This window comes from Macaca mulatta, chromosome 4 (assembly GCF_049350105.2).
Source record: "Macaca mulatta isolate MMU2019108-1 chromosome 4, T2T-MMU8v2.0, whole genome shotgun sequence".
NCBI classification, from domain to species: domain Eukaryota; kingdom Metazoa; phylum Chordata; class Mammalia; order Primates; family Cercopithecidae; genus Macaca; species Macaca mulatta.
The window spans coordinates 13,776,778-13,803,463 of NC_133409.1; the positions used below are offsets into that span (position 1 = coordinate 13,776,778).

The following is a 26,686-nucleotide window of genomic DNA, read 5'->3' on the forward strand; positions in this document are numbered from 1 at the left end:
CATCCTAAGATGGAGATTCTCCACCTTGCAAGAGACACCACCTGCTTCACCCTGGTTTTGCTGATGTGTTCATTGAATTTCAAAGTATTGCTTTCCCCAGTCCTCCAAATTGTTTTGAATTTTAAAGTTTCAGAAACTAAATTGAATTTAAAATGTGTTTTGCAAATTAGTATTTAGAGGTCCTATAAGTCAATGTTTCTCAAAATGTTTCTTGGAATACTAGATCCTCAAGATAGTCATAGGTGTGAAATAGAAAATGGATTTTGTGGTCAAATAAGTTTAAGAAATACCATGTTAAAGAGAAATTGGATTATTTCCAAGAGAACTTCTCAGAGCGTTAAAGGTTAATACACATTATGAACCTTCTAGGGATGGATATGTTATGCAGTGTTTCCTAAAGTGTTTGATATCTTGAATCAAATCCTTTTTCTTCAAGAAACCATAGCACCAGTGTTCTAAGGAACCCCCTTAAGAAATCCTGTCCTAGAGTTTTGCTGAAAGGAGTCAGCACCCCTTTGGAGACTAGGGCTTCTTTGTCCTTTTCCTCCCTTTCTTGCTGAGTTTTTTGTATGACCTTGTCATATATCTCGTGTTTCTCAGCCATATCCATGCATGGGCTAGCTGCCCGGCAAAGTGGTAGACCCGTGTTGATAGAAGTGCTCAAGAAATGCCTGAAATCGTTAAGCACAGTTCATCTGTTGAGTACCTGCTGGGCACAGGGGGCAGAAGTGGATAAAAAGGGTCCCTCCCTTAAAGAATGCGTGGCCTAGTGGGCAAAGTGGTGGCAGTGGTGATGACAGTTTGTCGTAGAGCCAAAGTCTGCCTTACAAGGTTGGAGCAGAGGCGCATGTGGTGTGGCGGACTGATGTGCCCGGTTTTCTGGGACAGCCCTGCATTCAGGGCTTCTGTTCCATGATCACACGGTCTGTCCCACAAAAACACAGACCCTAAGACTTGAGGAGTTGCATACTAACAGGTCAGAGTTCAGGCTGAGTCCAGATGCTGGTTTCTTTTCAAAGCTCTGCAGAGCACTTTATGTTTGATTTCCAGAGCTGGTGAGTTCATCACGGTTGGACATGAGCCGCCCACTACAGCACACTGTCCCTGGGGCTCTGCTCTGAGGGAGCTGTGGATTAAAAAAGCCTCCCCTGCAGCCCACTCCAAGTTGAGTGAGATCCTGTGGGATGGCAGAGGAGCTGTGGGACTTGCAGCAGACGGCTGCCTTTTTCATGGCTGTGTGTCCTGGAGTCAAGTCGCTCATCTCTCAGTTTCAGTTTGCTTATCTATAAAACGAGGTTAAAATTAAAACTGGCCTCACAGAGCTCCTAGAAGGGCTACCTCTGATATGGGCTAATGTCTTTTGGCACCTTTTTAAAAACGTTATTTAATGTTTATTGTGATTTAAAACAGCTCCAGAGGTTAATAGTGGAAGCAGGAAGCAGCCACGCCAGTCTTAAACTATGGGCAGAAAGAGTGACTGTTTTCCTCAGTGAACTAGACTCAACTGGGTTTTTCATTAAAAAGGGATCTACAATTACCTGTTGGTGTGCAAACTTTTATTTCCAGAGTCGACGTCCCTTAGAAGTTCTGCCTACCAGTTTGGGGGTACTCATTAGAGGGGCTGTTAAACGGTCTCCCCAAAGCTGGTGGTTTGTTTATCTCTTATTTGTTAACTGTGATACAACTTGGGGTTCAGAACTAATGCTACAGATGTTGTGAGGAGAGCTGTATGTGGTATCCGAAGTGCTCCATTAGCATCTTTAAAGGATCGCCTGGGAAGTCCCAGCTGTCTGGCTTCAGCTCTGCTTAGCATGGGTACTCATCGGTGTCCACAGAGGCTAGCAGCAAGCCTCGCTGAAGGAGACGCCCCACCCTGCTCTTTTCAGCTGCCTCAGAGCCTCAAGCCTGAACCTCTCCTGCTGTTGGGAGGAATCTGGCAATGCCATCTTTGTCTTCCCAATGCCAGTCATCCCAAGCCACTCAGAGAGACCAAGAGCCATTGCAGTCCCTCCTAGGGCTGTCTTGGAGCAGAAGGACAACCACATAATAGCATGGTTTTGGCAGTAGTCTGGCCTTGGGTCTCCCCAAAGCTGGTGGTTTTTCTCTTATTTGTTAACTGTGATACAACTTGGGGTTCAGAAAAGACAGTCACTGCACCCTTAACATCTCTTCCAATTCTAAATTGAGTGAAAACCCAGAAAAAAAAATAGGCTGTTCTTCTCTAGGCGCTTCTAAATAAGCAGCAGCCAGGCCTGGGACTAAAATATACTACCCTGTAGAGCCACTGGACACTGGGATGCAGGTCTTTTGTGTCTTTCCTGCTCAATAATAGATGTGCACCTTAGTTTTTAATTTTAGGTCGACTTTGTTTTTAATAGCCTATTTTTTGCTAAAATCCATGGTATTCATTTATTAAAGAACAGGATCACTTAGTCACGAAGTCTCAGAGGGTAATTCCAGTGTTTCTGAAGGCTGAAACTGTAATTGACAGTCTTGGTTTGATTGAAGGTTTGGATGTCAGTATGTCTCCTCTCTCTCCCTCCCTCTCCTTCTCCCTGTCTCTTCCTCTCTCATCCTCTTTCTTCTTTCTCTCCGTCTCCCTTCCCTCTTCTTTTCCTGCTTTGACTCTGATGAAAGAAGTCTGAGCCATAAGGTTGTGGGGAGTTTTGTTTTATTATTTCTTTTAATGTGTTTATGTTTGTGTGGAGTATTTGACTTGAATCCTTAGGGGAAATCAGTGACTAAGAAGAGAAGACCAGAGGTAGGAGTCCAACAGTTCTGAGGTCGAAATTTTCAGTTAATTTCCACTAGGCCTTCATTTCTGTATTCGCCACTGTAATTACTTGGAGCTTTCATTGGTCATTTGTATGTTCAAAAAAGATCAGACAGCAAGACCGCCCAACCTAGTTATAAGTAATCAGAAAGTGTCGTCTGATAGACCTGTTAGAAGGTGGCCCTAATGTTTGTTTACCTGAAAATGCTGCCTGCCCACCGAGTGACACAAACCAAAGCACTGCCTGCCCTGCCCGTCACGTTCTACTCAGACTGTCCTGCTGGCTGGGGTGGGGTGCCCCGTGGGAGGCAGCCCCGGCCGGCGCTTACACCGTGGTGCAAGTGCAGGCCAAGCTGTAAGAAGAGGGGCACCGGGGCCACACATGCAGATTCCCTTCACTACTGGAATATGTATGCCTGGCCAGACTGCTGGCCTCAGGGTGCTCCTTTGTCTCTCTCAGTCCTGGAGCCACCTGGAGTCCCTCTCAGTTCCTCTGTTGCACTGGTGTGATGGTTGTTACATGACCACCATCTGTGTCACCTGTCTGTCCTGGTCATACCTTACAGGTGGTTTGGACTATTTGTAGAACTTAACTAGCTGGTTCTGTGTTTTCAGTTTCAGAATCACTTGGAAAAATTACATTGTCTCTCAAAATCCTGTGTATCTAAAGCAGGAAAAGAGGACTTTAGAGACGCTCCCTTCACTGTCTGGTAGCTCAACCCTGAGATGGGCTGGCAATTACACCTGCACTTCCGCCCACCCTCCAGGGATCCAGGGCATCCCAGCCTGCACACTCCTGTCATTCATCCCGGCCCCGCCCCCCCCACACACACACCCCAGTAAATGCAGTGAAGAGTCATACAGGATAGGGTCACACCCAGCGAACATAAACATCGTGATATGCAGGTCATGGTTGATGACTCTGAACATTTCCTCCTGTACTACAGTTCCCTGTTATTTTTAAACGGTGAATCACTTTATTGACAGCAACTTGAGACTTAGAGTAGCAAGTCTCTTAATTTGGGGGCTGGTGATAAGGATATATATAGTGGGATATACAGAAAGGATGGGAGAAGATAAACTTTTTATTAAATACTTGAGGATGAGTTGAATGTTAAAATTGTGCCTTGTATTGATTTCATCTGTAAGAAATAGGAGTTTTAGAAATTTAATTATTGGAAACCATCCTTTTCACAAAAAGTGCCACAAATCCTAGGTCATATCCCACCAGGCAGTAGGTTCTGCCTGGACTCAAACTAACTCTTGGCAAATATGAGTAGGTCATGGAAGCAGTTGCAATGAAAGGATGCTGAGTGTTGGAGTTGTCAAAGAGGAAGAGGGTTCTTCCAGGAGGATGGTTCTGTCATTGATTCAGCCAACATTTATTGTGCATCCGTTTAGTACTTTCAACTTACCAGGTTACTTGGGACATCAAGAAAATTGTGTTTCTTCCACTGGAATATTTGAAGAAACACAATTTTGATTTAATTTGAAGACTTTGCTCAGCTTTCAAGAAGTTCAACATGTTGGGAGCCCCTGAAAAAGTTGCCATTTCCGGCACATTATGATTAGGTACTAGGTGAGTGGCATAAGAATTGAGTCAAGGATAGCATAGGGAAGGTGGGGCTGGAGGAGCCTTCTGAATGTGTAGGTGATTCGCATGCGTGGTAAGAAGAGCCGTCCAGGTAAAGTGTCTTTGAACCTGACCCATCAGACAAGCAGAAGGTTTGTTCCCAGAAGCAGTAGTGGGCCTTAAAGCATGGATGAGGACAGTGGAACTTGATCCCACAGGCCTTTACCAGCTAAGTGTTTTGGATATTATAATAAAGTTAAATAACCATAAATTCAGAGAGGATCGAGACACCCTTTAAAGGCTTTTTGCCTAAAAACTGGGCCTTTAAAAAGAACATAATCTAAAACTTTACATACTATTATATGTGGTTTGCCAATCTAAGAATCTTAAGAAAATACTAAATCTCTGCAACTTTGCTGTTGACGGTAAATCAATACCTATCATATTTCTGCCATGTTAGTATTCATAGTTGACTCTGGATATGTGAAGAATATTAGTTAACATAATCCCTGCCCCAACATCAAGTCAGAGATAGGGTATTCTTAAACTTACTCTAGCCATCGATAATCGCTAAATTTAAGCAACAGAAAAGCTGGTGCCTCCCAGCAGGTGACCCCCAGCTCTTTGTCCCTCAGCTGTGAAGTATGAGGATGACTGCCGCTCTCCCCGTGTGTCTCCCTTGGGTTTTATCAGCACAGCACAAAGGCTGGCTGGAAGGGCAGTCTACTCCCGGTCTAGGCTCTGAGGTGTCCTGGAGGCGAAGGCTCTGGAGGGCCCTGTCACCAGCCTTCCTAGACTGGTTCACCTGCTGCCTTGACCAAGCCCAGGAGTTACTGGGAGGCAGTACAAGGCAGCCTTTACACAAGTCAAGCTTGTGTTTTACACAAATGAAGGGGTTTTGTTAATAATGTGTATAGTTGTGTACCTTTCTAGTATCATCCTGTCTTCTTTGCCATGGAAAGCTCATTCTAAGCTTCCCTGTAACATCCTCACTTTCTCCACAGGTGCTTTACTTGCCTGTTAGAAATTACCAGAGTCAATGAGGTAGGTTTCCTGGAAATTTGACTTTCCTTTAGGGAGGCTCCTCAGCGGAATACAAACCTGGCCGCCATCCTGGCTTAAACTTCTGTACCTGTTGTTTGCCTCATAAACTGTTCAGTGCCTGAAATGGCAACTTGACAGCCTTTGCCAAAAGGGATTTTAACAGAGCTACACCTCCTAAATGTTCCTGTCCGGCAGGCACGGAGGATGTCCCTGTTTGGTGTGCGTCGCAGGCAGAGGACTGGATTCTCATCGACCAGGCCCCTGCCGTCAGCGACCATCAGGCTGGTTCCCATGAACCTCTCTAACTCTTTCATCACCCATTTCAATCTAGAAGATATTGAAAAATGACCAAATTAAGCCAAAGCGTGGTATGCATTAGCGTGTTTTCCTGAGCTGCATAAGTTTTGCCTGGAAGATGAACTCCAAGGGACTTGTGCCATTTTGGTGCTCCAAAATTAGATGTGGCTGCCTAACCCAAGACCTGCAAAAGCGTTGTTTTCCTGGGGTGACACCAGCTACCCAAGCCTTAGTGGATGCTGGCAGATGACTGTGGCTCAGTGGATTGAGTGTCCCTGAAGTTCCTCTGGGAATGAAGCAGAGATGGCATCCGGCAGACATTTCTTGGAGTGTTTGAATAGAAATATTCAAACTCTGAAACCCACCCCTGTCGTCGGGAGTCCATGTGAGACTTCCTTGTCAGATTGCGTGAATATCAATTCCTTTTCTATCCTAAGTGTTCCATATTTAGTCCCCGGCTTGCTCCAGGGGTTGAAAGTTTGGCTAAAATTATCTTTCTTTTTAAAGAACGAGGAAAGTGGTGTTTCACTTTATTTTTACTTGTGGGGCAAACTTACCTCAAATCATCTAGTTCTGTCTAGCTAGGAAAACAGTTGATAACCTTCATGGATTTGTGGATGTGAAGGTTCCAACTTATGATCTCTTTTTTCTTCCATGTCCTATTTAGTATTGGGTTCCTGTTCTGTTCTTCTCTGCCAAGAAGATAAAAACACTACTGAAAAAATTTTCACAGTGGATTAAGTTGTGGGAGGACAACAGTAGGAACATGTATGTTGTTATGCTGTGTGTAGTTTTTGGAGGCATTTTCCTTTCTTAGAGTATCATGTGATTTATGGTGATAATTAGGCAGAAACTTGTCTTCCCTACAGATGCCAAGATTATAGAGGGACTTGCTCTCACCAGAGACCAGATGACAGCATCCAGAGATATTTTTAGAATGGACCTCATCATTTATTTGGTCTCCGCATTTCATTTTCTTTGTATCAACAATTGATTTCAAACTTGTTTATTGGGCAGGGAGGGGAGGGAGGACGTCTTCCCCTATTAATGAAAGCCACTGATGGGACATTTTTGTATTTATTGTTAATTGGCATATTGCCCAGTAGTTGCAAAGTGAACTATAATTCCATCAGCTGTATGCTTTATGTTCTTTTCAAAAGTTTTACTTAATCTGATGTGTTTTCTTACAGCATTTTAAAATTTTATTTATTTATTTTGAGACCAGGTTATGAGACTAATTTTTGTATTTTTGGTAGGGGCGGGGTTTTGCCGTGTTGCCCAGGGTGGTCTCCACCTGCTGGGCTCAGGGAACTCACTTCAGCCTCCCAAAGTGCTGGGACTTACAGGCGTTAGCCACCGTGCCCGGCCCCTTAATCCGATGTGTTTTTAAACTAGAAGAGCATCAACACATACACATAAATCTCACAGTTAACTAAATAACCTTATAACTAAAATGTCATACTTTCAACAATTTAAGAATGACATGAGCTTTCTTAAAACCCATGAAACTTGCACCCAAGCTAAGTATCATTGACTTTCCCAGCTCAGTAGCTGGGTTTCATCACTTAAAATACGCTCCCTCCACTCTTCTGTCCTTGACTGAATCAGATAAGCATGTACAAACATTGAGCCACAGAAGAGCCATTAAAAATCTAAGACAGATGAGCTGCTGCTTTCCTTTTGATTATTTTTATTACCCCAGTTTTCATTGTGAATGGTGATTCTGGTGTTCCTCTGAGAAGGATAATTGTATTTCTGTTCAACATTTATCTTCTATATTTTCAGTGTTTTACAATCTGTTTTCCTTCTGTCACAGAGGAAACCAGCGGCCTTTCTGTTCTCTGGAGTGGGAGTTTCTGTATTAAATTTGCCCTCTGCAAGAGTTGCCTCGATACCTGGGCCAAATCCTCTACCAGTTCAGCCTGTAAGCACCAAGGCGATTTCCTGAGCAGGCCTCCCTGGGAGGGCATTGCCTGGGAGACCGCAGAGGAAGCTGTAGAACATAGGTTCACAGGCGACCCCAACCCCATTCTACAGAAAGGAAAAGTGGTGGTTCGCACATTTCCTTTTTAATAATGGAGTTCTCTGAAGATTTGGGGCCTTTTGATGAAGGAATGGATATTAAGCCTGGGGACTGTGGTTGGTTGGTGCTTTAGACTGTCCCACATGGGCCTCCTACCCCTGGCTTTGGGGTGATGACCTATTCTGCTCAAAACTGTGCTCTGTTAGGGGCTCATGGGTGTCCTCTGTCCTCTTCCTTCCTGTGTTGGCCCTGCCCACATTGAAGCAAGCCACACCCCCTGTGTCTGTACTTGGGGAATGAAGTGTGTCACCTTCCCATTATGCACTGGCTTCTGTGGCTGCATAATTAATACCCAAGGGAACTGGAGAGGGGTCTGAATTAGATAGTACTTTACAGCTTCTCCCTCGGCGCTTACAGTAAGTCAGGATAGGGACTTGGGGATGGGAGTCCCCGATGACTGATCGCATAGTGATGTTGGATGGTGGTTTATTAATTGTTCTTGTGCAGGAAAAACCTCTGGAAGAGTCCAGAGGACTGTGTCTGTGAAACACTATCTAATCATTCATACTTTACGGGACGAGGTAAAGGAGTTAGAATAGCACTGACTTCAGCAAGCTACGGTCTTCACAGATGATGAGATCTAGTATTTACTTTAGCTTTTACTCCCTCTAGAACCAACAAGCCATTATTTTATAGTCCAAGATAATATTATCTAGTAGCTTTACAAAGCAAAGAATGCCCCCAAAACACCATCAGCCAGGGAAACTAAATCCTAGGAATAGGCAGGAAGAAGAAAGGGGCTGCTTTTTCTGCCTTATTGTCCCTGCCTCCAGTAAAACAACCTTAATTCTTCAATTTGGAGCTTTAACAAGGATAGGTAAATATCATAAATACTAAGTCCTGCTGTGTTTGCAAATACTGAGAGTGAAAGGTAAGATTGCCAGCAAGTGCAGAGTCACAGAAGAGATTGAAGCTACAGTACATGCATGAGAATTCCTGATGACCCTGCGGCACAGCCTGTAAAGGTGGGAGAAGCAGATGCATATAATGTGATTTTGTGTGTGAGTTTATTGATGCTTTTTTCATTACTTATTTACCTTGTCTAGTGAGAAAAGCACGAGTTCATGTTGTTTCACTACCACTTTTCTATCCATTTCTTGGCCTAGAGCCATTTCTTTACTACCATAACTGCCAACACTGTCTCTGTAAACAAAGAATCTTATGTCTGGAGGTCTGTCATGTCATGTCCTTTTGCTATTAAGACATGTTTATGAATATACTTTTTTTTTTTTCATCCTTTAACTTTTCTGGGCCCAGTGGTCACATGACATCTGATAAGACTTGTATAAATTCAGATGCTCTACGAGCACCTCTTTTGTGCCTTTCCATTGAAGACAAAAATAATAATTGGAGGCAGAATAATAATAATGTTGTTGATTATTAATGGGATGTTTTGTGGGGGATTTGTTGGCCATATATGTGTTACATAATTTTTTTCTGTGCAGATTTGTAATACAAAAATCAAATTCCTAAACCCAGTGCATTGGCATGCCTGTAGTCCCACCTACTCGGGAGGCTGAGACGGGAGGCTCTCTTGAGCCCAGGAGTTCAAGTCCAACCTGGGCAACGCAGCAAGACCCCATTTCTTAAATTCTTAAGATGGCCCACTTAGTAATTACTTACTCTTTTTATGGTGGGGGGTAGGGGAGTCAGGATTACCCACACACAGCAGTGCAGGCTTATTAAGGCCTTTATAGAAAGTGGCCATTTCATCTCCCCTGGTGTTGGGGTATTCAGGGAAAGGGGTGGTAAGCAATTCAGTTAGTCCACATAGCCAATAGGGAAGAACCAGAAACGTATAACTCATCTACTTAGGGTGACCGGCTCTCCTTATTTTAGCATGGAAAGTCCCATGTCCTAGGAAATCCCTCAGTCCAGAAGTCTAGAACAGAATCTTATCTGCACCTTGAATGTCTAAAAAGAACCCCCAAAACACCCCTAATATGGCTTTCTTTGTTAATCTCCCAAAGTGAATGATCCCATTCCCTTTGGGCTTTTCAACTTCAGAGCATTTTGTAATAAGAACAACATAAGAAATAAGGTAAGTAGTCTTTATGCTGTGTCCTTAGGATTTCAGACCTTTGAAACTGGCGTGGCAGAGCAGCTTTGCTGTGCCAGCCCTGGGCTCTGAGGTGGGTGAGGGAGATGGGAGGCCTTGACAGGTGGCCCTCAGGTGTCCACTGTTGCTGTTGCAATGCCCTTAATCTCTGGTTTTCTTTTCTCCTCCTTTAGACCCTCAAACTGACACAAGACCTACAGAGAAAACCCTTTGCCAAATCTGCTCTCAGCAAGTGGACAGTGATACCGTTTACAGCTTAACACCTTTGTGAATCCCACGCCATTTTCCTAACCCAGCAGAGACTGTTAATGGCCCCTTACCCTGGGTGAAGCACTTACCCTTGGAACAGAACTCTAAAAAGTATGCAAAATCTTCCTTGTACGGGGTGGTGAGCCGCCTGCCAGTGGAGGACAGCACCCCTCAGCACCACCCACCCTCGTTCAGAGCACACCGTGAGCCCCCGTCGGCCATTCTGTGGTGTTTTAATATTGCGATGGTTTATGGGATGTTTTAAGTGTTGTTCTTGTGTTTGTTTTCCTTTGACTTTCTGAGTTTTTCACATGCATTAACTTGCGGTATTTTTCTGTTAAAATGTTAACCGTCCATCCCCTAGCAAATTTAAAAACAGAAGGAAAATGTTGTACCAGTTACCATTCCGGGTTCGAGCATCACAAGCTTTTGAGCCCATGGAACTCCATAAACTAACAAATTACATAAACTAAAGGGGGATTTTCTTTCTTCTTTCATTTGGTAGAAAATTATCCTTTTCTAAAAACTGAACAATGGCACAATTGTTTGCTATGCGCACCCGTCCAGGACTGAACCATGCATAGGCAAAACGAGTGGAGCACAGCATCCGGCCCAGTGTGTTTCCAGTTCTGAGTCAGGGTGATCTGTGGACGGGACCCCAGCACCAGGTCTACAGGTGCCAGATCAGTAGGGCCTGTGATCTCCTGTCAGTGTCTTCAGCTAATGTGAACAGTGTTGGTCTGCTGGTTAGAAACTAGGATATTGATATTTTCAGGAAAGAAATCAGCTCAGCTCTCCACTCATTGCCAAATGCCACTAAAGGGTTTAGTTTTAAGGAGAAAGAAAAGGAAAAAAAAAAAAGTAGTCCTGTTTTGTTTTGCAGAACAAATGAACTTACAGGTGAGCATTAAGCTTGCAGTGAGAAATGTGTGAAGAGTAAAAACCCAAGTCAATGCTGAGGCAGTTCTAACTTCACTGTTTTCCTAATACACATCCTTAATTATTTTCAGCCTTGCTGTGTATAATCTGATCTGCTAGAAGTGTATGAGTGAGAGGCAGTAGCATACAAACTGATTTTTTAAATATAAGCTTAGGTTGTAATTGTACAAGTGACACAATGGAAGTACAAAATAGGGCAGTTTTAACTTTTTTTTCTGCTTTATGGATTTCATTTTGTTGTGTTTTCAAAAAGTTATGGTGCTGTATAGGTGCTTTCTGTTTAACCTGGAAAGTGTGATTATATTCGTTACCTTCTTCGGTAGACGGAATAGTTGGGACCACCTTTGGTACATATGAAATTGGTGTAATGATGCTCTGATTAGCACAGCATATGCATACTTCTCCAAAGTGATATATGAAGACTTTTCTTTGCATAAGAAGCATTAGGCATATAAATGTATAAATATATTTTATCATGTACAGTACAAAAATGGAACCTTATGCATGGGCCTTAGGAATACAGGCTAGTATTTCAGCACAGACTTCCCTGCTTGAGTTCTTGCTGATGCTTGCACCGTGACAGTGGGCACCAACACAGACGTGCCACCCAACCCCCTGCACACACCACCGGCCACCAGGGGCCCCCTTGTGCGCCTTGGCTTTATAACTCCTCTGGGGGTGATATTGGTGGTGATCACAGCTCCTAGCATAATGAGAGTTCCATTTGGTATTGTCACACGTCTCCTGCCTCGCTTGGGTTGCCATGTTTGAGCGATGGCCCTGTTGATTTCACCCTGCCTTTTACTGAATCTGTAAATTGTTGTGCAATTGTGGTTATAGTAGACCTGTAGCACATTGCCTTTTCTAAACTGCTACACGTTTATAATCTTCATTTTTAAAGTATGTATAATTTTTTAAAGTATGTATTCTATTCATATGTTCTGCTTGTCAGTGAGCCAGACTTGCTTACTATATTCCTTTATAATAATGCTAGCCACTTCCTGGATTCTTTAGTAGTATGCTGTATGCAGGAACTTTCCAGTAGCAGTGAAGGAGGGTTGCCTCTCCAAGCTTCCTAAGGGATGCTGCCCTGGGTGGGGATGCATTGCAGAGGCAGTAGTAGCATGGGGGCTGCAGTAGGGAGTGAGATGGAAAAGGGTGGGGGGATAGGAGAATTCCAGAGTACTTCCAGCATGAGGGTCCTGTGAACTTCTGTCCTGAGTTCAGAGAAACATGCAAGGTAACTAACAAAATAGCTACTTGCCTTTGCAGTTTTACAGACCCTGGGAGCCACTTTGGGAGTGAGAAAGGCAACCCTCCAATGTGTTTCAACTTTAAAATGTTGAATTCTTTTCAGACATGTGGTATCGCATTTATTCTCCTTTTCTAGTGTTTGTTGGATTTCAGGCAGAATGTCTTACAGAATGTCCTAGAACCAGATTATCATTTAATCTGAAACAGCTGAGGAAGGGACAGAGGAGATACAAGGGCAAGGCAGCACAAAACAGATCAGGAAAATGAAGAGGGAATGCTTTGGTTTTTTGTTTTGTTTTTTTTCTTCTTCAAGTAACTGAAACAGCATCTACATGTAGAGTGTTGTGGAGAGCTGAGACCAGGGCACAGTCAAGTGCAGCATAAGTACCGTGAGACCTGCCAGCCCCTGGAGAGGGTCAGCCGAGGATCTGGTAGTGAAGCCTGTCTAGGGTCCCGGCACCCTCACCCTCAGCCACCTGCAGAAAGGCCAGGCCCCCAGAGACTAGCCCGGTTCTAAAGTGGTCAGGCTGGGCAGGGGTGCTGCCTGAGCCCTCTGCCCCTTATATTGAGACCCTGCTTTCAGGACAGGCCAACTGTTGGCCACCATGTCACATCCTGAGTGAGTGTCACAGGTCCCTAACAAGAATTTTCTGATCTGGAGCATATCAGCAGAACGCTTAGCCTCAAGGGGCTGGCAGCTGTAATGTTTGATTTATGATGAGAACTATCGGAGGCCACCCTCAGCCTCTAAATAAGCTGCTCTAGGGAGCCGCCTACTTTTTGATGAGAAATTAGAAGAGTACCTAATGTTGAAAACATGACATGCGCTCTTGGGATCTGCTGTTCTCTTCACGGCTCCAGAACCTGATACCTGTTACCAAAGCTAGGAAAGAGCTTTATCACAAGCCTTCACTGTCCTGGCATGAGAACTGGCTGCCAGGCTCAGTGTACCCCATTAACTGTGAATGAATCTGAGCTTGGTTTCCTTGATTGCATCCTCTGTGATATAATGATTGCTGAAACACATTTTAAAAATTCAGAAGTTTGTCACTCCTGTTAATGGGAGGATCATTCACACATGTGTAGTACAAGGCAGACTTTGTGTTTGTTTTTGGTGTTGATTTTTAGCATTGTGTGTGTTGCTTCCCCACCCTGAGGAGAGGACACCATGGCTTACTACTCAGGACAAGTATGCCCTGCTCAGGGTGTGATTTCAGGTGACTTCCAAACTTGTACACAGTTTAAAGATGGTGGAGACAGATTTTGCCTCTGCCTAGTGAACCCCATTTAAAGAATAAGGAGCATTTGAATCTCTTGGAAAAGACCATGAAGAATAAAGCAGTCAAAAAGAAGTCCTCCATGTTGGTGCGAAGTGCTTGCGAGGGGAAATAAAAATGTTACCCAGCCTGACCAACATGGGAGAAACCCTATCTCTATTAAAAATACAAAACTAGCCTGGCATAGTGGCGCATGCCTGTAATCCCAGCTACTCTGGAGGCTGAGGCAGGAGAATCGCTTGAACCCAGGAGGCGGAGGTTGCAGTGAGCCAAGATCACACCACTGCACTCCAACCTGGGGAACAAGAGTGAAACTCCACGTCAAAAAAAAAAAAAAAAAAAATGTTACTCATCCTCTCTCAAAGCAAAAAGGAAACCCTGAAAGCTCTGAACTCTAGTTTTATTTTTCTTGCTGTATTTGGGTGAACATTGTATGATTAGGCATAATGTTTTTTTTGGGTAGAAATGCAATCACCAGTAAAGAGGTGCGAAAAAGCCAGCCCCTCTTGGAGACTGGAGAGGCAGAGGACTACTACGGTAGGCGAAGTTCTGATGGAATCATGCCTGTCAAATGAGATCTTAAAGCAGATGCCCAAATAAGAGAGTATATTATATTTTATCTAAATCTTAAGTGGGTAACATTTTATGCAATTGAAATGAATGGAATATTTTCCTCTTGTTTAGTTGTATCTGTTTATATTTTTCTTTGATGAATGATTGGTCATGAGGCCTCTTGCCACACTCCAGAAATACGTGTGCGGCTGCTTTGAAGAATTATGTGTCTGGTCACTTATTTCGCTAAAATTATCTCATTGCCTGGCAATCAGTCTTCTCTTGTATACTTGTCCTAGCACATTATGTACATGGGAAATGTAAACAAATGTGAAGGAGGACCAGAAAAATTAGTTAATATTTAAAAAAATGTATTGTGCATTTTGGCTTCACATGTTTAACTTTTTTTAAGAAAAAAGTTGCATGAATGGAAAAAAAATCTGTATACAGTATCTGTAAAAACTGTCTTACCTGTTTCAATTCCTTGCTCATACCCCATGTAATCTAGAACTAAATATGGTGCGTGGCCATATTTAAACACCTGAGAGTCAAGCAGTTCAGACTTTGATTTGAAGCACCTCATCCTTCTTTCAATGCGAACACTATCATATGGCATTCTTACTGAGGATTTTGTCTAACCATATGTTGCCATGAATTAACTCTGCCGCCTTTCTTAAGGATCAAAACCAGTTTGATTTGGGAATCTTCCCCTTTCCAAATGAAATAGAGATGCAGTACTTACTTTCCTTGGTGTTTGTAGATATTGCCTTGTGTATTCCACTTAAAACCGTAATCTAGTTTGTAAAAGAGATGGTGACGCATGTAAATAAAGCATCAGTGACACTCTGTCTTACTCCGAGAAGTCTTTTGTTCTCCCTCCCCCTTTCTTGAACCCTAGGAATAAAATGGCAGTTGATCTCCAGGTCTCCCTGTGGAATTCCCCCACAGGCTGGGAGAGGCACAGAGCTGAGAGACTATCGCGAAATCTTTAAATGAACCTACTACACTTTTTCTCGGGCCCACTTCTGACCTCCACAGACAACTTAATAAAGGCAGATTTATGGTGTAGTTCATGGTGGCTGGTAGCCACTTTTGGCGTGCTCTGAGTCGTGTTGCCCAGGAAGCTTGGAATAAGTAGGGAGTTGGGACTTAGAGACGGTCCTCACTGAGCATCTGAGGTTTTAACTTGTCAGTTGCTTGACCTGGATGAGGTCCTCCTCACGTGAGTCCAACACAGGAACGTTGGTCGGCCACAGTGCCCTCCTGCCCGGCCTGCATACTGAAAGTGAGACACGACACTTCAGGTTTCTGGTGGCAACAGTAAACATTTCCTCTGTGTGTACCTTTAGGGCCTCTTGAGTTAAGTGAGAGGGAACTCCACCTATTGTAAAACTATTCTTAGTAGTCTGGATTGTGTGTTTCATTTTAATAGCCATATAAAAGTTATTCAGATGATATAGAATAAGCAGGGTCTACTTTAAGGTCCCACATAATAGGTTCTTACTTCAGATCAAGGAGGTGAAAGATTTTAAAGTTGGGAATTGGGATAAATTCTGTATTGGTGGAGACTCATGCTTTCATAAATTTTTCCTCACCATTGTTTTAATTACTTACAAAGGTAAAACTTCACCATCTCCTAATGCCAAAGCCTACTAGGGATGGGTAGTTCACTAGAGATTACTTTCCAATTTTTATTCTGTCTTCCAGAGGATTAAAGATGGAACTCTAATGCCAGTTATGACAAGATTCTTAGTAGAGAGTTCTCCAAAACCAGGTAACAATGCAACCAAAAACCAGTAAGTTAATTTAACGACCAACAGTTACGAAGCCCATCTCCAGTGTGGCAGTGGGCCAGCCTTTGTGATGGGCACCAGGAGAACGAGGATCTGCGCCTGCCCTGCAAGAGTGTGTGGTCTAGGAGGGATCTGTCTGCTCCACCTGGAGGGATAAAGGGCCAGCTGCTTACTCTCCTGCTTCGGCTTCCTGTTTAAAGGAGGAAGAGTTTGGACTAGTTAATCTCAGACACATTCAGGATTTGATTTTGCAGTTTATTCAATAATGAGGGCAAAGCTTTAGGCCAGCAGACATTACTTTGATGTGTATCAGCCAAGTCACCCACACAACAGCTAGGATACAGGGGTCCCAGGCAGAGAATTCATAGCCACCATCTGCCAGACACAGGCACACACACACATACATACAGTCATCCCCCGACACACCCACAGTCACCCACATCCCCAACCCTGAGACATGGGAAGTAGAGGGACAGCTGTGGGTTGGTGGTGGGGTGCAGTCTGCGGTGCCCTGAGCTGCTTGCAGCCCTGTGGTGGGAGCCAGCAGGGGAGAGTATTTGAGGGGTGGAAGTGAGAGATAAGCACTCAGAAAAGGGGCCCACTCCAGCTCTGCTTTCCTCTCCATCGAAGAAAAGCAATGGTGCTGGGCCCAGAGGAACAGACACATTCGGAGCAGGAGGAAGAGTCCTTTCCCCCGGATTTTCCTCGTTTAAAAGCTGAAAGAGGAAGACCGTCAGCAATATTTAAGACTGGAAGAAAATTAGATTATGTGTGTGCACGCGCGTGTGTGCGTGTAGTTCTGCCTGCCAACCATCACACAGTAATGGCTCAGAACGGTTGGGGTTTGCCTACCTTCTCTGAGGACTTGCTAGAAACACACGACAAACATCTCCACTCACACTTTGGGAGGAGAAATCCCAGTGCCCTGCTAATATTGGCACAGGATCTCCTCGGCATCCTATGATCCTTCCTCCACCAGCACCCGCGTGTGCCAGGCGCTGTGCTTGTGTTGGTGAGATGAGTTGAAGGGGCTGAGCTGGAGTGTGTAGGACTGCTGGCGTGTACTTGAGCACCTGAGTCCCATGAATGCTGCTAAGGATAGGATGGAGGGACAGAGGAAGTTAACATTTGAGCTGAAAAGCAGAAACGAATCAGGCTTTCTGGCTGAAGTGAGAATTCCAAAGACAGGAAGGATTGGAACATGCTCAGGAAACTGAGAGGTGAGCTTGTTTGGGATTTAAAGAGTTCAAAGAAGGTGAGAAGTCAGGCAAGAAAAGAAGGCTGCCAGGAAACTCGAGACCAAGGAGCTTGGAGTGTGTGATCGAGCATGGGAAACCAGCAGGGTGGTGGCCTAGTCAGAGCTGGCCTTTGGGAAGGGCCCCAGGGCACACTAGGGATGGATTCTAGAAGGAAGATGAGGAAATGAGAAAGCATGGTAATTCTAGAACTGTTCTCACAACCTGGCACCCACAGAGAGTGATGTTTATGCGCCCCACTGGAAAGGCGGAGAAAACTGCTTCGGGTTTCAGGTGACCAACTCAGCTCTCCCAGCCACAGGCCCTGGAGATCGCCCTATGGGCTACGGGAGCCATAGCTCACACCCCTGCAACCAAGTTGGGAAGCTCTGATCTGGAAGAAATCACGAGAAATTTGGTAATGGGTTAAGTCTAGAGGAGGGAGGCAACGGGGTTTGGATTTCAACTCTTCACCTGGTGTACCATTTTATCAAAGTGGAGTGTATTATACTTACATAAATATAGCTTCTAAAAACCAATTGGGAGAGGCTGGCTTTGACTGAGACTGGAGGGAGTAAGGAGTAAGATGAGGGAAGGATACTGGGGAGTAGAAGTAGGTGATGAGGTGACTATACTATTGAAGGAATCTCACTGACAAATGAATAGTATTGTTACAAATTTGTGTCTTCATCACCTTGGGTTTTCTTAACTTCCTCCTATTAACATCTTGGATATCATAGTATAGGAAGTACCTAATCAGAAGAAAGGAGTATTATGTATCTATCAAAACAATAATTATGAAAACTATGCATCTATGTAAAAAGCACTCATTTTGGATACATGCTTAGAAGGGTAATTATTGCTCTTATATTGTAACCTTATATGTTGATACAAGAAAAAAAGCAGAATACGAATAATACCTAGTAGTGTAAAATTGGCTGGGAGAAGCGCTAAAAGATAAAATGTAAAAATAATTCTTGTGTCCCGGACTCAGGCCCTTGGTATTGCCACCAGAGGTGGATAGCGTGTGAGCTGCACCTGAGCCCCAGCAGGCAGGAGTAGGGATCAGGAAGGCATGGCCCCCTCTGTAAGGGTCGGGGAGGGACTCTTCCTCCCACTAAGGCGCACCTAGTGGGTAACTCCAAGTAGGAAGGCAGTTCTCATGCTGGGACATGCCCTCAAAATGACACATGTCCACTGTAGGAGGACAATTGAGTCATGGCATTTCTTCGCAGAATTATCTTCATTTCGTTGTACTTTCTTTTAAAATTAATATCTTGAAAGGTGGTGCATTCACATGATTCAAAAGCCAGAAAGCATGAAAAGACACACACTGGGAATGTTTTCCTCCCATCTTTGTCCTCTGTCTGCTTAGTTCCTCCCACCCCAGAATTCCTTACATTTCCTTCCAGAATGTCTTATGTACCTACAAGTAATAAAAACACAGATTCTTACTTTCCCCTTATTACACAAAATGTACATCATACACGCTGTATATACATGGGCATCTAGCTTTTTAAATTATTTTCCCCAAGATGGAGGAGATTTTAATACATAGAAACCTTCCTCATTCTTTTTATAGTTACATAGTATTCCATTGTATTAATGTGTCGTCATTGATTTAACCAGTAGTCCCCTGTTGATAGATACTGGACATTGGATTATTCGTGGATGTTTGTTATTACCAGCCACACTACAACTAGTAACCTTACACATCTGTTATTTCATACATGTGCAAGAATCTTTGTAGAATTAGTGCCCAAACATGGAATTGCTGGGTCAAAGGGTAATACATTTTTAAAACTTTTATTTCAGTCATTTTTGGGGAACAGGTGGTTTTTGGTTACATGAAGTTCTTTAGTGGTGATTTCTGAGATTTTGGTGCATCCGTCACAAAGGGTGTATACATTTGATCAAGGTTGACCAAATTGTCCTCCAGTGTGCCAGTTCACACCACTTACACCAATCATGTAGGAGAATCTCATATTTTTGACATTTTTAAAATGCAGTTGTGGCGCAGTGGCTCCCCTTTGTAATCCCAGCTCTTTGGGAGGCTCAGGTGGGAGGATAGCTTGAGGCCAGGACTTACAGTGAGCTATGATCACGCCACTGCACTCCAGCCTGGACAACAGAGCAAGACCCTGTGTCTAAGAAAAATTTTTTTTTTTATAAAGAGCCCAGGCTTAGGAATCAGATAGCCCAGGCTTTTTCCTTGCAAAATGAAATAAAATTGCAAATCTGTTTTTCCCCTCCCCCTCCAAACTTTTTTGTTTTAAGCCTGTTCCTAAGGTAAGGAGGGCTTGGACTGCTGAGAAGGAGGCGTGAAGGTTGGGAGGGAGGCTCAGGAGGTTTGGGGAGGCAGAAGGCCTCAGGTGATTTCCACACACAGAAGAGTCATGCCAACAACTTGTCCATCCAGTCTGGCCACAGACTCCACCCCTCACACCACCAGCTTGGACCGCCCGTTCTCAGGGTCAGAAGCCTGACCTCACAGCTGCGCTCCCTCACCTCCCACAATTCCAGAGGGGAGCTGTCACTCCGAAGGAAACAAGTCTGGTCTTCTTGGCCCCAAACCACACACCCAGACCTATTCATAGCGAGATTGCACAACCTGCTGGAGGACAGCCCAGCCGGGCATGGGAGAGCAGCCCTACTCCTGTGCCAGGCCCTGGCCCTCGGGTGCCCCTGGGTGAGCCTATGCCAGGTTTCAGAGCAGAGCTGTCCCCATAGCAGGGGGACTCAAGGGTCTGATTGGCTCCTCCTCCCAAGTGGGAGAACTTGCTCCTCCAAAGAAGAAGCTCTCACGCCACCCGCCCACTGCCCCACTGTGCAGGTTGGCACCTGGGCGGAGGGCTCGCTCTCATTAGTGCACACAGAAGCCAGGAGGCAGGCTCCTGCAGAAGAGGAAGCTGAGTCACAGCAGACACTCTTTACGTCCCTATGGGGAGCAGTGCCATGGAGTGGGGAAAGGAAACAACTTGGGAATAGGACAGACCTCAATTTGAACCCAGCCCTGCAGTGCATTAGTCGAATGGTGACATGTGAGTCAGTTACCTTCTCTGGGCCTCTGTCTTCTCGTTTATGAAATGGAAACAGGGCTCTGCCTGTCTTGCAGGGTTGGGTGGCTCCCATGAGAGCATGCCCCGGAAGTATCTATAGCACACGTCAAGCAGGTCAGGAGCAAGCCGCTCATCCACGTCCTCTTCTCTTTAAACACATCTCATGGGCCCACACTCCATGGGTTATTGTTTTTTTTTAATCTTATAAAATCTTGCAAAACATGCAAAATTAATCTGACATTAATGAACCTCATCAGTATAATTAGATTGCAAAGTAATTAAAAAACGAAAGGTAACCAACTTGTAAGGTTTTTCTGTTCTTATTTTCCTTGATGTTCTTCAGGACCTGTTGAGAGCAGCCGTGCTCATGGTCAGCTTCTTCCATGCTATGTCCCGTAGAATCACTGTCGTGAACGCCAAGAACTCAGATGGCAAGAGAGGGTGGGAAGACTTGCTTCTGGTCCTGACTCTGCCACTGAAAGCTGTGTGTCCTTGAGTGAGTCGTTTCCCTCTCCCTGGTTCACTTCACAAAGATTCCATACTTTTTAAGGGGTCGTGATGCGTGAGCCCAGAAAGGGAGCACACGCTTTATGAACTACACAGCAAGAAACAGAACCACAGACACTGTTTTGAGACAGTAAGTTGGCAAATGTGAATATACTCATTTTCCAGCAGGGAAACTCAGATCCAAAGTGGACTCAAAGGTTCATTGTTACTTGCTGCAACCTGCTGTTCTGCCTGCCCCAGGCCTCCAAAGCTGACACTTAAATGGCCACGGAACCCTGGTGGGAGAGTTAGGGTAGAGGACGCATCTGATAGGCTAGGGAAAGAAATGGAGAAAGGGGAAAGGATGGAAGAGAGGAAGGGGAAGATGGAGGAGGAGTAGGGAGGACGGGTGTGGCAGGGGAGTAGAGAGAGAACAGCATTTCAGGGGAGGTGGTGCACCCTACACAGATGTTCGCACTAGAACCTGCTGGTGTCACACTGAGTCTCTCCAGTTTCTGTCCTAAAGAAGTGAAATGATCCAGGGGCCCGTGGTGGCCCAGCCGGAAGGTCTTTCTGATGAAGACAGGCGGCCAGGGTGATTTGCTGCTAGTTCGAAGGGGGCAGAAAGTGGTGACAGCCCGGAATCCACCTGTGTGATGCAGGGAAACTGTCCCGGGGTGTGTGTGCGTGTGTGTGTGTGTGTGTGTGTGTGTGTGTGTGTGAAGAGGAGGCCTCTGATGTTGCCATCTCTTCGTCAGTGCAGATGGCATTTCCACAGCAAACCCCTCCTGCCCAGCGCCCTGTTGTGGCCCTCCCAGGTGTTTGGAGAAGCGTTTAATTAAAAAGAACCTACCAGGGTGGTCTGAAGCTTTAATTGCTATGCTTGTGCCTCCCTGAGTGTAAAGGTTCAGGCCACCCCTCCTCAGCTTGGCCATGCCCAGGGCTTGCTCCACCTCTGGAGGAGTAAAAACATCGCTGAGTGGTGGAGCCACCACTTGGCCTGATTTAGTACAATGAGGTTCTTTTGGATAGAAGCCAGTTGTTAACTGCAGAACTCAAAGCAATTGAAGTTTTTTGTATAGTATAAATGCACAGTGAAAAAACAATCTTTTGAGAAGGCATGTGGATTGTGGCTTGTAGCCTCCCTGATCTGGTAAGAAGCATATGGACTTTAGACATACACTAAGACATAGTTACAGGGTTTTAGCTCCCTGAGTTTCAGGGTCCTTGATGTTTCATAGAGGATAATGATAATATCTCCCTTGAGGATTAGCGTTAACGCATGCGAAACCCCTATCTGTTTATTCACCCTGTAATTCAACATGTATTTATTGAGGGTCTACTATGTGCCAGCACTGTGCTAGAGTTAATGGTTAAACTCAAGCTTTAGAAAAAGACAAGGAAGGTGGATAGGCTTCTTTCTGGCTTTGCCTGTGCAGCCACAGGTAAGTTACCTAACCCCTTGAGTTTTTGTTTTCTTATCTGCAAAAGAGGAATAATAATAACCCTACCTTGTTGTGTTATTTTGAGGATTAAGTGAGATGATGCATGGACAGCCCTTGAAGCAGAATCTGGCACACAGCAAGTGCTTGATAAACTTAGCTGTATTTATTAGTACACTGAAATTGCTCAATAAATTATAGACCATAGATTTTGTAATTAGGTTTCCAAAATGTAGCCACTATGCCCTATCCGAAGCCAAAGGAAAGCAGATTTTTCTAAATGTGGTCTTTAGATCATGTGTATCAGGAAAGCCTGAGGGAGCTTGTTAAAAATTCAGATTCTTAAAAAAAAAAAAAAAAATTCAGATTCTTTGGGCCCATCCTAGAAGTACTGAATCAGAATCTGATGAGGCCTAAAATTCTGCCTTTTCAAACACTGTCTCCCATGATTCTGAAGTACACTCAAGTTCTGGAATCCCTGAGAGTCAAAGGTAAAAATGCCCATCCATTTGAGAAGATCCCCTGTGTAGGCAGAATAATGCCCTCACCCTGCAAGGATGGCCATATCCTAACCCCAGAGCCCGTGAATGTGTTGGGTTGCATAGCAAGGAGTTAAAATTGCTAATCAACAGACGCTTGTTAAAAATAAGGAGATTATCTAGGTGAGTCCAGTGTAATCACAAAGGTCCTTAAATGGGGAAGAGGGAGGCAGAAGAGTCAGAACCAGAGAGATGGCATGGTCACAGAAGCTCAAACAGCCACTGCCAGCCTTGAAGATGGAGGGAGTGCCACAAGTCACGGAAGGAGGGCAGCCTCTAGAAGAGGGAAAGTGCAAGGAAACGGCCGCTCACCTAGAGGATCACACGGAGCATGCCTCGGGAGTATCTGTGGCACAGACACTAGTAGATACTTCCAGGGCATGCTCCCGTGTGATCCTCTAGGTGAGCCTCCAGAAGGAACACAGCCCACCAACATCAGATACCTGATTTTAGCCCAGCAAGACCCATTCTGGGCTTCTGACCTCTAGAGTTTTAAGATTATAAATGTGTGCTGGTTTTAAGCCTCTAAGCTTGTGGTGATGTGTTACAGCTTTTCTTTTCTTTTTTTTTTTTTTTTGTTTGAGACGGAGTCTCGCTCTTGCCCCCCAGGCTGGAGTGCAATGGCGCAATCTCGGCTCACTGCAACCTCCACCTCCCAGCTTCAAGCGATTCTCCTGCCTCAGTCTCCCGAGTAGCTGGGACTATAGGTGCCTGCCACCACGCCTGCCTAATTTTTGTATTTTTAGGAGAGACGGGGTTTCACCATGTTGGCCAGGCTGGTCTCGAACTCCTGACCTCAGGTGATCTGCCCGCCTTGGCCTCCCAAAGTGCTGGGATTACAGGTGTGAGCCACTGTGCCCGGCCTACTCTGTCCTTTCAAACCAGGTTGGATTCATGCACTGGATGTGGAAGACACCGTGAGATCCAGGCCTGGGCTTGGGTGGGAGCCTTGGCTGAGGGGCACTCTCAGAATTGGGGGAGGGTTGGGGCAGGTGCACAGCTCATGGGTAGTCCTCACAGCTTTGCTGACCCCCCTCTGCCATTTGTTCCTTGTTCATTTACACTCCGGTGCTTAGACAGCTGTTGAGCAAAACTCATGTGTCAGGGGGCTCAGAGTGTCTGTAAATTGTAAACAGTCTCAGGCCCAAAGGATCTCTGTCATCTCTATCATGGTCTCACCTCAACCAAGAGGGCCTGGAACACCTGAAGATGGCCTGATTGCTCTTCCCAGAATCCTGAGGAAAAGGAAAGAACCATACCAAAAGCCTCCTAACCGGAGTGGGGCTCTCCCTCCCTCACCCCTGGATTCCCTTGAGATGGGAACAGGAAGGGCAGCTCTCACACCCACACTCTCCCAAGGGTGGGCATTGCTGGGGCTCCTGGGCCCCTTCCTTCCTTGTCTCCTCAGTGCTCCTCCAGCTCTGGGCCAGCCTGCAGCCCTTCCTCCTCCTCCTCTCCTCTCTGCCCCCTTCCACTCCCTGCCCTGCCATCCTCACCTCCCCCAGTCCCCAGCCAACTGAGACCTGTCAAGTGACAGGCACTGGGCTGATGGCCTTATATTCATCATCTCTTTATTCTGATTTTATTATGAAAGATTTCAAACATATAGGAAAGTTGAAAGAATGACTAGTCATACACCCATCACCTAGATTCAACAACTCTTTTTTTTTTTTTTTTTTTTTTTTTTGAGACAGAGTCTTCCTCTGTGTGCTTAGGCTGGAGTGCAGTGTTGTGATCTTAGCTCACTGCAACCTCTGCCCCCCGGGCTCAAGTGATTCTCCTGCCTCAGCCTCCCAAGTAGCTGGGATTACAGGCACCTGCCACCGCGCCTGGCTAATTTTTGTATTTTTAGTAGAGACGGGGTTTCACCATCTTGGCCAGGCTGATCTTGAACTCCTGACCTTGTGATCCACCTGCGTCAGCCTCCCAAAGTGCTGGGATTACAGGCATGAGCCACCGCACCTGGCCAGATTCAACAGCTCTTAACATGTTACCATATTTACTTTATAGATTGATGTATATATGTATATGTACATATGTTTTTGTTTTGCTGAATCTTTAGAAAGTTCAGCCATTGTAACAAGTCCCCTCCCAAGACCTCAGCATGCATCTCTCAAGCCCCATGGGATCCCTGCAAAATAAGTATAGATATTAGTCCAATTTTACACGTTAAAAATTTGAATGTGGCCGGGCACGGTGGCTCAAGCCTGTAATCCCAGCACTTTGGGAGGCCGAGACGGGTGGATCACGAGGTCAGGAGATCGAGACCATCCTGGCTAACATGGTGAAACCCCGTCTCTACTAAAAAAATACAAAAAACTAGCCGGGCGAGGTGGCGGGCGCCTGTAGTCCCAGCTACTTGGGAGGCTGAGGTAGGAGAATGGCGTGAACCCGGGAGGCAGAGCTTGCAGTGAGCTGAGATCTGGCCACTGCACTCCAGCCTGGGCGACAGAGCGAGACTCTCTCTCAAAAAAAAAAAAAAAAAATTTGAATGTAAGAATTTGAGGGTAAATATTTGAGATTCTAAGAAATGACATTACTCGCCCAGCATCACACAAGTGGTAAGTGATGGAACTGAGATTTGAACCCAGCTTGGTATCCTGCCTTCTCTAAAGTGGGTCCTAGAGCTCAGAATTAGGGGTGTCCCAGAGTGGCATTGCTTCTAGCTTGGGATTTTGTTGTTGTTGTTGTTTGAGAAAACTGAAAGCATTTCAGAGAAACAAAATTTCCTTTCAGCAATATCCCCTGTGGCCAAAGCTACCACTTCCCAAGAAGCTGGGTAAATTCCAAGATTACAGGTTTGTGGAGAAAGATGTTCGGGGTGCAGGCCCAGAGGAGCAGATGGTTAAAGCTGCTAAGCCTATTGCTGCTAGAATGCAGGCAACCCCTCAGAGCCCCCAGCATGTACCTGAATGTCTCCCACCTGGGATCACTATGAAGCGTGAGAGTCTAAGGGGCCCATGGAGAAACACCAAGGAATAAAAGAAGCCTGCTCATGAAGCATAAATCCCAAAATGATGAAGAAAGGCCTCATGGTGGGCCTCAAAATGTGGGCCATTAACCACCTGCATCAAAATAACCTGGAGAACTTGTTTAAAATGCAGACTCCTGGATTTACCTCAGATCCAGTGAACCAGATCACTGGGGCATGGGGCCCTGAACTCTTAACACCTTCCCCAGGTAATGGTTGCCAACTCTAGGTAGAGGACTAGTAGCCAAATTCCTATACTAATACACATGACACAACACGACACGACTGTGCACTGTACTACACACTGCATTACTGTATATACTACACTGCACGTAACACCGTACATGACACCACAACTCACTGCTCCATGGTGTCATGCTGTCCTCTACCACACCACGCGCTGCCACTGGACTCACCGCTCCACAGTGTCATGCTGTCCTCTACCACACCACACGCTGCCACTGGACTCACCGCTCCACGTGTCATGCTGTCCTCTACCACACCACGCGATGCCACTGGGCTCACCGCTCCACAGTGTCATGCTGTCCTCTACCACACCACACGCTGCCACTGGGCTCACCGCTCCACGTGTCATGCTGTCCTCTACCACACCACGCGATGCCACTGGGCTCACCGCTCCACAGTGTCACGCGGTCCTCTACCACACCACACAATGCCACTGGACTCACCGCTCCACGTGTCATGCTGTCCTCTACCACACCACGTGCTGCCACTGGACTCACCGCTCCACGTGTCATGCTGTCCTCTACCACACCACGCGATGCCACTGGGCTCACCGCTCCACAGTGTCACGCGGTCCTCTACCACACCACACAATGCCACTGGACTCACCGCTCCACGTGTCACGCCGTCCTCTACCACACCACGCGCTGCCACTGGACTCACCGCTCCACAGTGTCATGCTGTCCTCTACCACACCACGCGATGCCACTGGACTCACCGCTCCACAGTGTCACGCTGTCCTCTACCACACCACGCGATGCCACTGGACTCACCGCTCCACAGTGTCACGCTGTCCTCTACCACACCACGCGATGCCA

General features: G+C 45.5%; 1 protein-coding gene across 2 annotated transcripts in view; it reads left to right on the forward strand.

The window, feature by feature from the left end:
* FOXO3 (forkhead box O3) overlaps positions 1 to 14,946 on the forward strand; it is a 125,828-nt gene extending 110,882 nt beyond the window's left edge. For both annotated transcript variants that reach the window (XM_001093593.5, XM_077999233.1), the window contains one exon: positions 10,003 to 14,946. The gene's annotated coding sequence lies outside the window, so the exon portion shown is untranslated. The remainder of the gene's footprint in view (positions 1 to 10,002) is intronic.
* Positions 14,947 to 26,686: the final 11,740 nt, after the last annotated feature.